This window comes from Eleutherodactylus coqui, chromosome 7 (assembly GCF_035609145.1).
Source record: "Eleutherodactylus coqui strain aEleCoq1 chromosome 7, aEleCoq1.hap1, whole genome shotgun sequence".
Classification (NCBI taxonomy): Eukaryota; Metazoa; Chordata; class Amphibia; order Anura; family Eleutherodactylidae; genus Eleutherodactylus; species Eleutherodactylus coqui.
Genome location: NC_089843.1, coordinates 197429571 through 197444045, shown reverse-complemented (window position 1 = coordinate 197444045; position 14475 = coordinate 197429571). Strand labels below are relative to the sequence as shown.

The following is a 14475-nucleotide window of genomic DNA, read 5'->3' as shown; positions in this document are numbered from 1 at the left end:
CGAATACGTGGAGCATACAGACGCAGGCTGCCAGGATACGCTGTGCCTGCCCGATGTTTCCAACTTGGCTATTAGCGCAGCGGTAGGTACGAACTATAGAGTGCGGCTGCCATATGAACTGGTGTGTGTGTGTGTGTGTGTGTGTGTGTTGTTTTGCTTCCAGTTGTACCTGTGCTGTGCACACTCTGGCAGACGCAGCTGCTCAGTGGATACAATGTTGCGAGTAGACGGGCTGAGTGTCAATCAAAGTGCTTGGGTGGTGGTAGCAGCAGCCGCCGCCACAGCTGCGCTGCACCTCTTGCTCGTCGGTGTTGTTTTTCTGCTTTTGGAAACTGTTGTAGGAAAGGGGGTGCACCGGTCCTGGAGGTACTGCAATACCAGGTCAATGCGTGGAGTGGACAGAGCAAGCTCTTTTTCCAGCTCCCTGTTCTAAAAATCCATTTAATATATGGTCCCCAGATAGGGGACGTATCAGATATTAAACTGATAAGAACAGTTTTTTTTTAAGTTGACAAACCCCGAGGGGTATTTTTATTTTAACAACATATTTCCAGACATATTAAAATGCTCATACAGTACATTAAAAACACATTGTATAACATATTAAAACATACCATATAAAACATTCCAAAAAATTGTCTACCTATATTACATGTTGTTAAAATTCACATTAAAACCCACATAAAAGGGCGCTTGGTGGCACTATATGATGGAGCTCCATTCCCCGATCAGCCATTTCCTCGATAAAATAGGAAAGTTTTTCCTGTCCACAATATAATATTCGTACAAATCATTAAGAGCAATGGATAAAATATCTTTAACCGATAAAACCTTGTGCTTAAAAACTAAAATATTTCTGGATTTCCACAGAGCTGCCTTCACTGAGTTGACCATCTTCCATGCCATAATTCTCTGAGTCCGTGTGGGGCATTCCAGACATCCATATAATACTCCTTCCAGTGTTAGTTTCTTTAGTCCTGTTATTCTTTTAAGCAAGGGTAAAAACTTAGTCCATATCCTTTTGGTTAAAAGGCAAGTCCATATCAGATGCTGTGTTGTTTCCTCTTCTCCACATCCGGGTCTTGGGCATGCGGCGGTGTTGGTCAGTCCTCTACGATGCTGGAATGCCTGGCATGGAAGACAGTCGTGTATGCAGCTCCAGGCCAGATCCTTCTGTGGGTTAAAAATATGATTATTGACCATTCTCCACGTCTCTTTTGTTTTGCGCTCATTAAAATTACTAACTTGAACATAAAAACCACTTTCCTTAAAACTCTTTATCATTAATTTAGAATTTATTAAAACCTGTGCACTTTTTCCAGTAAAATCGTATAAAACCACAATTTTCTCTAAAATCGTATAGTCTTTGGACAGATTAAAAGAATAAGGGGAGTTTAAAACCGTTTTGAACCATCCGTTCCGCCTCATAAAATAACCTGTGTTGTAGCGTAAAAAATAAGACCATGCGTGGTTTTTAAAAAGTGCGCCTAGGCACATGCTAAAATACTTTATGTATAAAAAGGCTTTCAGATCGGGGAAGTCTTTACCGCCCATTATTTTTGGCTTCATCACTATTTCTCTTTTTAGTTTTTCCATTTTGGAGCTCCAGAAGAAGGTAAAAACAGCTTTTACAATTTTGTTAAAAACTCTACCAGGAGGGGGGAACACTAGGCTTAAATACAATAAAATCGGTAAAATCACCATTTTTATGATTAAAACCCTCCCCTCCATGGTCAACCTTCTCATATTCCACATACATATTTTCTTGTTTATTTTTTGTGCCACCAAGTCCCAGCTGTTAAGACCTCTGTTATCCTCGTTGAAGGAGACACCTAAAATTTGCACAGATTCGGACACAGGAATGGGGACATCTGACAAGGGCAGGTCCCCGATATTTAAAATACTGCTTTTATTAAAATTTACCTTAAAACCCGAGGCGCAGCAATAAAACTCAATTTGCCTTGATGCTCTCTGGATTGACAGGGTGTCCCTTCCAAGAATTGCCACATCGTCCATGTACCCCACTACTTTGGCCTCGATCCCCCCCCCCCCCCCCCGCCGGGCAGGGGGATCCCACGGATCAGCTTGTCCCGACGTATTGTGCATAAAAGAGGCTCTAGTGCGCAGATAAAAAGTAGTGGGGACAAGGGACACCCCTGCTTCACCCCGGAATTTAAAAGCACTTCCTGTGTCTTAAAACCATTTACTAAAATTTTGCTTGTCCAATTATCGTAAAACGCTTTTAAAGACAATAAAAAACCTTCCGGTATACCCATTCTCTCTAAAACCTTAAAAAGATAAAAATGTGACACTCGGTCAAAGGCTTTCTCGAAGTCGATAGTTAAAATAGCCATTTGACCTTGTCTTGATTTTGTGTCACTAATAACATCTTTAATCAGGTTAAGATTCTCCCATATTGCCCTCCCGGGCACCCCACAGACCTGGTTGGGGTGTACAATTTTACTTGCTACGGTCTTGATTCTGTTTGCGCATATTTTTGCCATTATTTTGTAGTCACTGTTCAGAAGGGTGATCGGTCTCCAGTTCTTGATGTCGGTCTTGTCTCGTTTCTTATATAAAAGAGACACGTCACCCTTCTTCCAGGACCCCGGGAGGGCTTTAGACATAAAAACCTCAGTAAAAAGGGAGAAAAGGTCATCCTTAAAAATACCAAAAAAGGTGACATAAAACTCTATGGGTATACCATCGGGCCCAGGCACCTTACCTGGTTTAAAACTCTTAATAGTGTCTAAAATCTCCTGTTCTGTGATGTCCCTTAGTAAAATCTCACAAGAACCAGGATCTAAAACGTCAGTGATCTCCTTCAACGAGTCGTTCATAAAATCAATGTCAACAGGTTTAGTATTAAAAAGATCCGCATAAAAATCATACACTTTCTTTAAAATACCCTGTATGTCCTTGGTGCCACCGAGATCATCGAGGACTGTACGCTTGTCTCTTATCTTCTTGAAGAAGTACCTGGAGCAGGTTTCATTTTCTTCCAGATGTTTCACTTTTGATCGAAATATAATTTCTTTTCCTCTCTGCTCCAGGCACCGGGCGATCTCTTTCTTCACCTCGATGATCTCGTGGTCCACCTCTATGTCATGTTGCCGGAACTTATACAGGGTCTGCAGACGAGTGTTCAAATTTGCATAAAATGTCCGTTTTTCTTTAGCTTTGGTGATCCCAACCTTGATAAAAAATGATTTAATTTTTAGCTTCATCTTCTCCCACCACTGGCTGGTGGGAGTGTTGGGATCTTTCACTCGTCTGCAGTTTCTATAAAAAGTGATAAAATCGGATAAAACCTGCGGATCTTCTAAAAGGGACACGTTAAATTTCCAGGCATTCTTACCGGATTTTCTCTTTAAAACTGAATCAACTTTAAAATATAAAAGCTTGTGATCCGAGAAAACGTTGGTAAAAAGGTCACATCTAAAAGGCAGTATTTGATAAGAACAGAACATAAAATCAATCCTGGAGCTGCAGATCTTGTTGCTCCAGGTGACGCCGGCTTCCTCTGTGGCATTGGGATTACATTTTTTAAAAGCATCAGTAAGTTTCTGGTCTAAAATCACGTTATTTAGCATAGCAGAGGTCTTGTCGTAGTTTCTACTTACTGAGCTGGAAACCCGGCGTTCCCCCTTTAAAATGCAATTAAAATCCCCTGCTAAAATAAGAGGATCAGAATCGCTAATAAAAAGGGGTAAAATCTCTAGCATTTCTGCACGTTCGTTCCTATCTGCTGATCCGTAAAAGTTTAAAAACTGCCACTTTACTCCGTTAATAAAAGCCTTGACCAATAAAACTCTGCCTGGTAAAATTTCGTTAATAGTATCAATTAAAACGTTTCCTTTAAAAAGAATGGCGACCCCCGCCGATCTGGTCTCGTTAGAGCCGGACCAGACCGACGGTCCATGTACCCAGTCATCTTGGTATTTTTTATATTGGGCTCTATGCGGGATCCCGCACTCCTGCAGGAAGAAGACGGAGGCAGCGAATATAGTCAGATAGCTGAAGAGGGCGACCCTCCTCACGTGGTTCTCGATGCTCCTGACATTAAAAGTGAGTCCCGATAGAGCAGCCATTGGAGACTAGGAATATGTGTGGGTCTTCTTCTTAGAAGTCTCCGGGCAAGCCAAACACCTCGCTGGCACTCTCACACCCCCCCGCGTCCGAATCTATCGTGAACGGGGACGCTGGAGAGGAACCTACCTCACTTAGTGGACCCCCAACGGTGCCCGAGAGAGGGATCTGTGTGAGGTCCCATATTGATTCGAATGCTTCCGGATTTCCCAAGGGGGCTAGCAGGCCAGCTCCCGTGTCCATCTCGTTCCCCTCTGCAGGGGTGGGTACTTGGCTCGTTCTTGACTCTGTAGTCTCGGAGGTGGCTCCCTGCGCCCCCTCCTGGCTGGGAGGGGGAGGGGCCTTCCGGGATGGCTCAGCAGGGGGTACTTCCTCTGGGCTCGCCATCCCTGTTGGGATTTCCGGCGTTCCCCCCTGCACCACCTCCGAATATAGCCTTCCGCCCGAGCCTTTCCTCCTTTTTGTTGTAGCTGCCGCCGTGCCCCCCGGGTCCTCCGCCTCGGGCACCGCTTGAGCGGGCATCGTGGGAGGGCCTGCACCGGCTTTCTCGGCTCTGCTACCTCCACCGGTTTCCCGGGAGGGAGAGCCTGTCCGCCGGTCACTTACCCTCCTCTTGATGCTCCGCTGTTCCATACCTGCCTTCTGAGGGGGTCCACCCGAAACCTCCATCTCTTCAGGTTCCTCTCCCTGGGGGGGCGCTTTTTGGTTCTCTGGCTGCCCTGGCTGCTCCTTCGGTCCGGGTCGCCCTTGCTGCTCCGCCTTCTGCGCTCTGTGGGGACAAGACGTGTAGAGGTGACCAACACCGCCGCAAAAATAGCACCCTTTTCCTTTCTTGCATTGACTTGTCTCGTGGTCTGTGCCCCCACATTTTTTACATGTACTTGCGCAAGACTCTTTTTGGTGACCGTATTTCATACAAATCCTGCAGAAGTCAGGCATTCCCGCAAAGTATAGGTCGCCATTCACTTTTCCTAATTTAAAACGCGCGGGCGGTAAGATCACTCCCCCGGGCCCGCTGGGGTCACTTACACACGTGGCTTGGAAACGCCATTTTGAGGTCCAAATACCAAACTCGTTCATAATCTTTCCCATACATCTGACAGATTTGAAATAACGTAGCAGAAAGTCCTCAACCTCTTTCACATCAATGTAGGGAGAATACATCTTAATCACCACGAGTTTAGTGATGTCAAGGACGTGCTCGACTAGCAAGACACCCTCAAGCCTCGGATCTTTTTTCTCCGGAATCGCTGCCACCAAATCACGAAAAATGCCGTTTTCAGTAAAAGTCACGTCATAGATCCGACGCTTGGGGTAATCTTGTATTGCTAGTATTTCGCGTTTCAGCACGTTAAACGCCCCTTTAAGCACGTCCTCGACCACATACTTCAAGCCACGTGTGTCCGCACAATCCAAGAAAGAGACACGTATCGTGTTCTTAATCCGCGCATAAGCCGGTATATCGTGTGGGCCCATTTTTTTAAAAGATGGTAAAATCACAAAGCCGCTTTGTGATATATAATAAATAAGCGCCCTCTCCTGGCCCGGAGACCAGAAGAGGCAGGGGGATCGCAACCCGTTTACCCTGGGACTAATCCCTCTCCCCGATAGCAGCAGGCGGGTGAAGCCCACCGGAGTGGGCGATCCCGCCAGGCAGAGGAGAGGAGTACCCGAGTTACCTTCTGACTAAGACCGCCTGTACCAGGTACACTTGATCTTAGCCAAAAGGCCGAGAAGCGATAACCCGAAATGGGTTTCACCTGTAGCCCGGTCCGCCCAACTCCACTTCCAAGGCTTGAGGCAACACGCTCAGCCAGCACTCTGGGCGCACCCACAATGCACCCAGGCAGCTGGGAGAGTTTGTAAAACTTTCCATAGCCCCGCCCCACGCCTTCTCAACCGCGCCCAGCCTCACACCCTCAGTCCTTCCTCTTGCACCGTGCTCACGCATCCTAGGCTTGCAGAGCCTGCTGCTGCTGCAGGACTCGTCAGCTCCCTACAAAGGATGGTTAAGCCGGCGATGACACTAGAAGCAAGCACTAGTTTGTCTCTGAAGGTGCGTCGGTCGGTTGGTTGGAGGGATCTCTTCGGCCGGCCGCATTTCCAGTGGGGACGGATGGAAACTTTTTACCTAAAATAAGGGAAATTGGCTTCGGCCCCATAGGGCTTTATTGCCTTCCCCTGGGCCAGCATTAGTAGACCCTAGTAAGGAGAATATTAGAGCGGCATGGTCATCCGAAGAACTTAAAAACATACAGCAGGCCTTTTTTGCCCGCCATACATACATAACTACAGATTTTATATATTTTTTTACATATATACATTAGATATATAAACATTATATTATATATATATATATATATACACACATTATATATATACACACACACACACACACACACAATCTTAAATCTATCTTTAATCTATATCTACAAAATCTGTAATTTAGAAATAATCCATATCTATATTCTACATAATTAATAAAGATAGATAGATAGATAGACTCACATACATACATACATACATACTGTATGCAATTGAGCCAGGTGTTTGGAAGGCTGACAATGTCACTCCTTTGTGATGTCATGAGCCAGGTGTATGGCAGGCTGATGTCACTCCATTGTGATGTCATCAATTTAGAAGCATTAATACCGGGCTTGGCAGCCATTTTAGTCAGTCTCTGCTGCAGCTGGGAGACGGGAGATGGTCTTTATTTCCACCAAGAAGCTGCAGAACTACCGGTAACTGCATCATTTTTATTTTATTCAATATAGGTTTTATTGGTTTCATGGAGGGGGGGAAACTTTTGCCTTATCTCAAAGCAATGTAAAAATAACTTTGACAATGAAACTTAATAAATCAATTTCGAGTTGAACTATATCATGTTTGTCTGTGATATTTTATAAGGTCTACAAACAGGGGAATGAGGGGAGGGTAAGGGGGGGGGTGGTAAGGGAGGGTAGGTATCTATGACACGGGAGAAAGAGAAAATAAAACAAAAAGGGGGGGGGGGGCTCCGGAATTGTTGTTTCTCTTTACGATTGTGGTTTAAACGTGTTACTCACATGTCCCTGTCTGTAACCACTTGGTAAATAGGGGTGAGCTCCGGGCATCTATCCATATCGCCCAGGTGTGATACAATTTATCATAGCCTGACGGCTCATCTAGAAGCCTCATTCTCTCCATACGCTCTATTTCGTGGATCATTGTTATTTTTAGTGGAGTGCATTTTTTATGCAGCACACAAGGGGGAGACAGCGGCCTACCAAAATCGAGTTGGCTGCTGCTGTGGCTTTCTTTTTTTAAAAAAAAGGTAGGTTCCGTTCTTCCATGGTGAGGAATAGGCAGGGAGGTTCCGTTTTTGCCAGCTGGGGAATGCTTATAGGCAAGGCCTTATCCCTGGTGGTGCATGTAACGTCAGACCACGTTTTAGACATGCAGCAGCAGCATTCAGTCAGTGGCTGACAAACGAGCTCCATGCAAGTTTACATTAAACAGACACATTTCTTTCTTTACTGTATTGACTGCGGTCTGTAATCGAGCGGTTGAACTGTTTCTGTGTCCATGCATTGAATAAAGCAATACATCCTTGTAAAGTAGACGTCCGTTCGTTGGAGTTCTTTGCTCCCCGAGTGTTGCTCCATCTCTAAACGTTGGCCTGGATCTTCATGGACGAATACTGCCCATCCCACGTGGAGCGTGTATCTCAGCCCGCGTGGAGTGCTGCAGTCCAATGAGGTATTCCGTGCTACATAGCAAGCCTTGGGCCTGTGTGATTGGGGGTCCGCTGCTGTCTGTCCACTCTGAAGCGCGCATCCGGGGCCGGACGCTTTTCGACTACCAGCGACTGCAGGTCACACACACAGGCTGGTTGGAATGGCCTAGCATTATCCTGATCCGGAGGTGTAACTTGAAGCTGCGGGGCCCCAGTACAAAGTCTGGAACTGGGCCCCCAAACTATAAAGCTTCATTGATAGCATTGGTTTACAATGTGGGGAAGAGAGACTTTATGGGCCCCCTGGGGCTCCGGGCCCCCTGCACATACACCCATGACCCGAATACGTGGAGCATACAGACGCAGGCTGCCAGGATACGCTGTGCCTGCCCGATGTTTCCAACTTGGCTATTAGCGCAGCGGTAGGTACGAACTATAGAGTGCGGCTGCCATATGAACTGGTGTGTGTGTGTGTGTGTGTGTGTGTTGTTTTGCTTCCAGTTGTACCTGTGCTGTGCACACTCTGGCAGACGCAGCTGCTCAGTGGATACAATGTTGCGAGCAGACGGGCTGAGTGTCAATCAAAGTGCTTGGGTGGTGGTAGCAGCAGCCGCCGCCACAGCTGCGCTGCACCTCTTGCTCGTCGGTGTTGTTTTTCTGCTTTTGGAAACTGTTGTAGGAAAGGGGGTGCACCGGTCCTGGAGGTACTGCAATACCAGGTCAATGCGTGGAGTGGACAGAGCAAGCTCTTTTTCCAGCTCCCTGTTCTAAAAATCCATTTAATATATGGTCCCCAGATAGGGGACGTATCAGATATTAAACTGATAAGAACAGATACTACACTTGATCTTAGCCAAAAGGCCGAGAAGCGATAACCCGAAATGGGTTTCACCTGTAGCCCGGTCCGCCCAACTCCACTTCCAAGGCTTGAGGCAACACGCTCAGCCAGCACTCTGGGCGCACCCACAATGCACCCAGGCAGCTGGGAGAGTTTGTAAAACTTTCCATAGCCCCGCCCCACGCCTTCTCAACCGCGCCCAGCCTCACACCCTCAGTCCTTCCTCTTGCACCGTGCTCACGCATCCTAGGCTTGCAGAGCCTGCTGCTGCTGCAGGACTCGTCAGCTCCCTACAAAGGATGGTTAAGCCGGCGATGACACTAGAAGCAAGCACTAGTTTGTCTCTGAAGGTGCGTCGGTCGGTCGGTTGGAGGGATCTCTTCGGCCGGCCGCATTTCCAGTGGGGACGGATGGAAACTTTTTACCTAAAATAAGGGAAATTGGCTTCGGCCCCATAGGGCTTTATTGCCTTCCCCTGGGCCAGCATTAGTAGACCCTAGTAAGGAGAATATTAGAGCGGCATGGTCATCCGAAGAACTTAAAAACATACAGCAGGCCTTTTTTGCCCGCCATACATACATAACTACAGATTTTATATATTTTTTTACATACACTACCGTTCAAAAGTTTGGGGTCACATTGAAATGTCCTTATTTTTGAAGAAAAAGCACTGTACTTTTCAATGAAGATAACTTTAAACTAGTCCTAACTTTAAACAAATGCACTCTATACATTGCTAATGTGGTAAATGACTATTCTAGCTGCAAATGCCTGGTTTTTGGTGCAAAATCTACAAAGGTGAATAGAGGCCCATTTCCAGCAACTATCACTCCAGTGTTCTAATGGTACAATGTGTTTGCTCATTGGCTCAGAAGGCTAATTGATGATTAGAAAACCCTTGTGCAATCATGTTCACACATCTGAAAACAGTCTAGCTTGTTACAGAAGCTACAAAACTGACCTTCCTGTGAGCAGATTGAGTTTCTGGAGCATCACATTTGTGGGGTCAATTAAACACTCAAAATGGCCAGAAAAAGAGAACTTTCATCTGAAACTCGACAGTCTATTCTTGTTCTTAGAAATGAAGGCTATTCCATGCGAGAAATTGCTAAGAAATTGAAGATTTCCTACAACGGTGTGTACTACTCCCTTCAGAGGACAGCACAAACAGGCTCTAACCAGAGTAGAAAAAGAAGTGGGAGGCCGCGTTGCACAACTAAGCAAGAAGATAAGCACATTAGAGTCTCTAGTTTGAGAAACAGACGCCTCACAGGTACCCAACTGGCATCTTCATTAAATAGTACCCACAAAACACCAGTGTCAACATCTACAGTGAAGAGGCGGCTGCGGGATTTTGGGCTTCAGGGCAGAGTGGCAAAGAAAAAGCCATATCTGAGACTGGCCAATAAAAGAAAAAGATTAAGATGGGCAAAAGAACACAGACATTGGACAGAGGAAGACTGGAAAAAAGTGTTGTGGACGGATGAATCCAAGTTTGAGGTGTTTGGATCACAAAGAAGAACGTTTGTGAGACGCAGAACAAATGAAAAGATGCTGGAAGAATGCCTGACGCCATCTGTTAAGCATGGTGGAGGTAATGTGATGGTCTGGGGTTGCTTTGGTGCTGGTAAGGTGGGAGATTTGTACAGGGTAAAAGGGATTCTGAATAAGGAAGGCTATCACTCCATTTTGCAACGCCATGCCATACCCAGTGGACAGCGCTTGATTGGAACCAATTTCATCCTACAACAGGACAATGACCCTAAACACACCTCCAAATTGTGCAAGAACTATTTACAGCAGAAGCAGGCAGCTGGTATTCTATCGGTAATGGAGTGGCCAGCGCAGTCACCAGATCTGAACCCCATTGAGCTGTTGTGGGAGCAGCTTGACCGTATGGTACGCCAGAAATGCCCATCCAACCAATCCAACTTGTGGGAGATGCTTCTAGAAGCGTGGGGTGCAATTTCACAAGCTTACCTCAACAAATTAACAGCTAGAATGTCAAAGGTGTGCAATGCTGTAATTGCTGCAAAAGGAGGATTCTTTGACGAAAGCAAAGTTTGATGTAAAAACAATGTTATTTCAAATACAAATCATTATTTCTAACCTTGTCAATGTCTTGACTCTATTTTCTATTCATTTCACAACGCATGGTGGTGAATAAGTGTAACTTTTCATGGAAAACACAAAATTGTTTGGGTGACCCCAAACTTTTGAACGGTAGTGTATATACATTAGATATATAAACATTATATTATATATATATATATACACACATTATATATATACACATTATATATATATATATATATATATATATATACATATATATATATATATATATATATATATATATATATATATATATATATATATATACACACACACACACACACACACAATCTTAAATCTATCTTTAATCTATATCTACAAAATCTGTAATTTAGAAATAATCCATATCTATATTCTACATAATTAATAAAGATAGATAGATAGACTCACATACATACATACATACATACTGTATGCAATTGAGCCAGGTGTTTGGAAGGCTGACAATGTCACTCCTTTGTGATGTCATGAGCCAGGTGTATGGCAGGCTGATGTCACTCCATTGTGATGTCATCAATTTAGAAGCATTAATACCGGGCTTGGCAGCCATTTTAGTCAGTCTCTGCTGCAGCTGGGAGACGGGAGATGGTCTTTATTTCCACCAAGAAGCTGCAGAACTACCGGTAACTGCATCATTTTTATTTTATTCAATATAGGTTTTATTGGTTTCATGGAGGGGGGGAAACTTTTGCCTTATCTCAAAGCAATGTAAAAATAACTTTGACAATGAAACTTAATAAATCAATTTCGAGTTGAACTATATCATGTTTGTCTGTGATATTTTATAAGGTCTACAAACAGGGGAATGAGGGGAGGGTAAGGGGGGGAGTGGTAAGGGAGGGTAGGTATCTATGACACGGGAGAAAGAGAAAATAAAACAAAAAGGGGGGGGGGGCTCCGGAATTGTTGTTTCTCTTTACGATTGTGGTTTAAACGTGTTACTCACATGTCCCTGTCTGTAACCACTTGGTAAATAGGGGTGAGCTCCGGGCATCTATCCATATCGCCCAGGTGTGATACAATTTATCATAGCCTGACGGCTCATCTAGAAGCCTCATTCTCTCCATACGCTCTATTTCGTGGATCATTGTTATTTTTAGTGGAGTGCATTTTTTATGCAGCACACAAGGGGGAGACAGCGGCCTACCAAAATCGAGTTGGCTGCTGCTGTGGCTTTCTTTTTTTCTCTTGCTCGTCGGTGTTGTTTTTCTGCTTTTGGAAACTGTTGTAGGAAAGGGGGTGCACCGGTCCTGGAGGTACTGCAATACCAGGTCAATGCGTGGAGTGGACAGAGCAAGCTCTTTTTCCAGCTCCCTGTTCTAAAAATCCATTTAATATATGGTCCCCAGATAGGGGACGTATCAGATATTAAACTGATAAGAACAGATTTTTTTTTAAGTTAACATCCCCAACTAGTGGGGTGACTTTATTAACACAAAAAGAGTTTTACAATTTGGTAACATATTAAGAACATTTTAAAACCTAAAATGTTCTAAAAAAACAAAACTCTTTAAAAATGCAAATACAAACATATAAAATGGGCACTTGGTGGCATCACAATATGGAACTCCATTCCCTTAAAAACCATTTTCTGGATAAAATAGGAAAGTTTTTCTTATCTATTATAAAATAATCGTACATCTCGCTAAGACAAATAGATAAAACATCCTGCACCGATAAAACCTCATGTTTGAATAATAAAATATTCCGGGCCTTCCACAGAGCTGCCTTCACGCAGTTGATGATCTTCCATGCCATTATCTTCTCGGTCCGTGTGGGGCACTCCAGACATCCATACAGCACGGTCTCCATCTTTATTCTTTTGTCCCGGGTGATTTTGTGTAGAAGAGGGCTTATTTTAGTCCATATGATTTTAGTAAAAAAAACAGGTCCACATAAGATGTTGCACGGTCTCTTCTTCTTGGCATCCTGGTCTTGGGCAGGCGGCAGAGTTGGTCAGCCCTCTTCGATGCTGGAATGCCCGGCATGGAAGACACTCGTGAACGCAGCTCCAGGCAAGGTCCTTCTGTGGGTTAAAAAGAGAGTTGTCATTTACCATTTTCCATATTTCTTTTGTTCTCTCTTCATTAAAATTACTTGCAGGAGCCATAAAACCACTTTCCTTAAAATCTTTGTATACTTTCTTACTATTTAAAAGGTATTGCACCGTCTTCCCGCTAAAATTATATAAAATCACAATTTTTCCTAAAATTCGATACTCATCCGGCAGGTTAAAAGAATAGGGGGAATTTAAGACTGTGGAAAACCACCCATTTCTGCGCATAAAATAACCTGTGTTGTAGCGGATAAAATATGACCAAAAGTGATTTTTTAAAACAGCGTTAAGACACATGCTAAAAAACTTAGTTAAAAGAAAAGCTTTAAAATCAGGGAAATCCTTCCCCCCCATAGGTTTGGGTTTTAAAACTATCTCTCTCCTAAGCTTTTCCATTTTGGAGTTCCATAAGAAGGTGAAGCATGCCTTTGTGATCTTCTTTAGCAGCCGCTCTGGAGGGGGAAACACCAGACTAAGATACAATAAAATAGGTAAGATAATCATCTTTGTTATTAAAACCTTCCCCTCCAGCGTCAGCTGCCGCATGCTCCACATACATAACTTTTTGTTTATTTTTTGTGCCACCAAGTCCCAACTGGTAAAACCGTTGTTGGACTCATTAAAGGAGACCCCTAAAATCTGCACGGAATCAGAAACTGGTACAGGAATGTCCGTTAAAAGCATATCTCCAATGTTTAAAATGTTGCTTTTACTAAAATTCACTTTAAAACCGGAGGAGCAGCAAAAATACTGAATTTGTTTCATGGTTTTTTGAATTGAGAGGGTGTCCCTGCAGAGCACCGCGACATCATCCATGTACCCCACTACTTTAGCCTCAATACCCCCCCCACCCGGAAGGGGGGTTCCTCTGATCTGCTTATCGGCTCGTATTGCACATAAAAGAGGCTCTAATGCACAGATAAAAAGTAGTGGGGACAAGGGACACCCCTGCTTCACCCCGGATTTTAAAAGGACATCCTGCGTCTTAAAACCGTTTACTAAAATCTTACTCGTGCAGTTTTCATAAAAGGCTCTTAGGGACAATAAAAAGCCTACTGGTATACCCATCTTCTCTAAAACCTTAAAAAGATAAAAATGCGACACTCTGTCAAAGGCCTTCTCAAAGTCTATGGATAAAATGGCAGTTTTACCATGCCTTGACTTGGTGTCGCTAATACAGTCTTTTAAAAGGTTTAAATTATCATGTATGGCCCTCCCAGGGACGCCACAGACTTGATTTGGATGTATGATCTTGTGTATTATATTTTTGAGTCTGTTAGCGCATATTTTAGCCATGATCTTGTAATCGGCATTTAGAAGGGTGATGGGTCTCCAGTTCCTGATATCTCTCTTGTCACCTTTTTTGTATAATAGAGACACCTCACCCTTCCGCCATGACCCTGGGAGGCTCTTGGAATTAAAAACTTCTGTAAAAAGAGAATAAAAATCCTCTTTTAAAATTCCATAAAACGTGATGTAAAACTCGATGGGTATACCGTCCGGACCAGGCACCTTGCCCGGTTTAAAACTACGGATGGTATCTAAAATTTCCTGCTCCGAGATATCCCGCAGTAAAAAACTCTGTGAGACAGGATCTAAAACATCCGTGATCTCCTCTAATGAGTCCTCCATAAAACTTATATCCACACTTTTAGTGTTAAA

General features: G+C 44.0%; 3 non-coding genes across 3 annotated transcripts; all 3 read right to left on the bottom strand.

Annotated features, from left to right (window-relative positions):
• Positions 1-344: 344 nt before the first annotated feature.
• LOC136573909 (U2 spliceosomal RNA) lies at positions 345-529 on the bottom strand. Its single transcript, XR_010786117.1, has one exon. It is a non-coding gene; the product is annotated as a U2 spliceosomal RNA (small nuclear RNA).
• A 7957-nt stretch (positions 530-8486) lies between these two features.
• On the bottom strand, positions 8487-8677 carry LOC136573864 (U2 spliceosomal RNA). Its single transcript, XR_010786080.1, has one exon. It is a non-coding gene; the product is annotated as a U2 spliceosomal RNA (small nuclear RNA).
• Positions 8678-11991: 3314 nt separating this feature from the next.
• On the bottom strand, positions 11992-12177 carry LOC136574018 (U2 spliceosomal RNA). The gene has a single exon (XR_010786195.1). It is a non-coding gene; the product is annotated as a U2 spliceosomal RNA (small nuclear RNA).
• Between the last annotated feature and the right edge of the window lie 2298 nt (positions 12178-14475).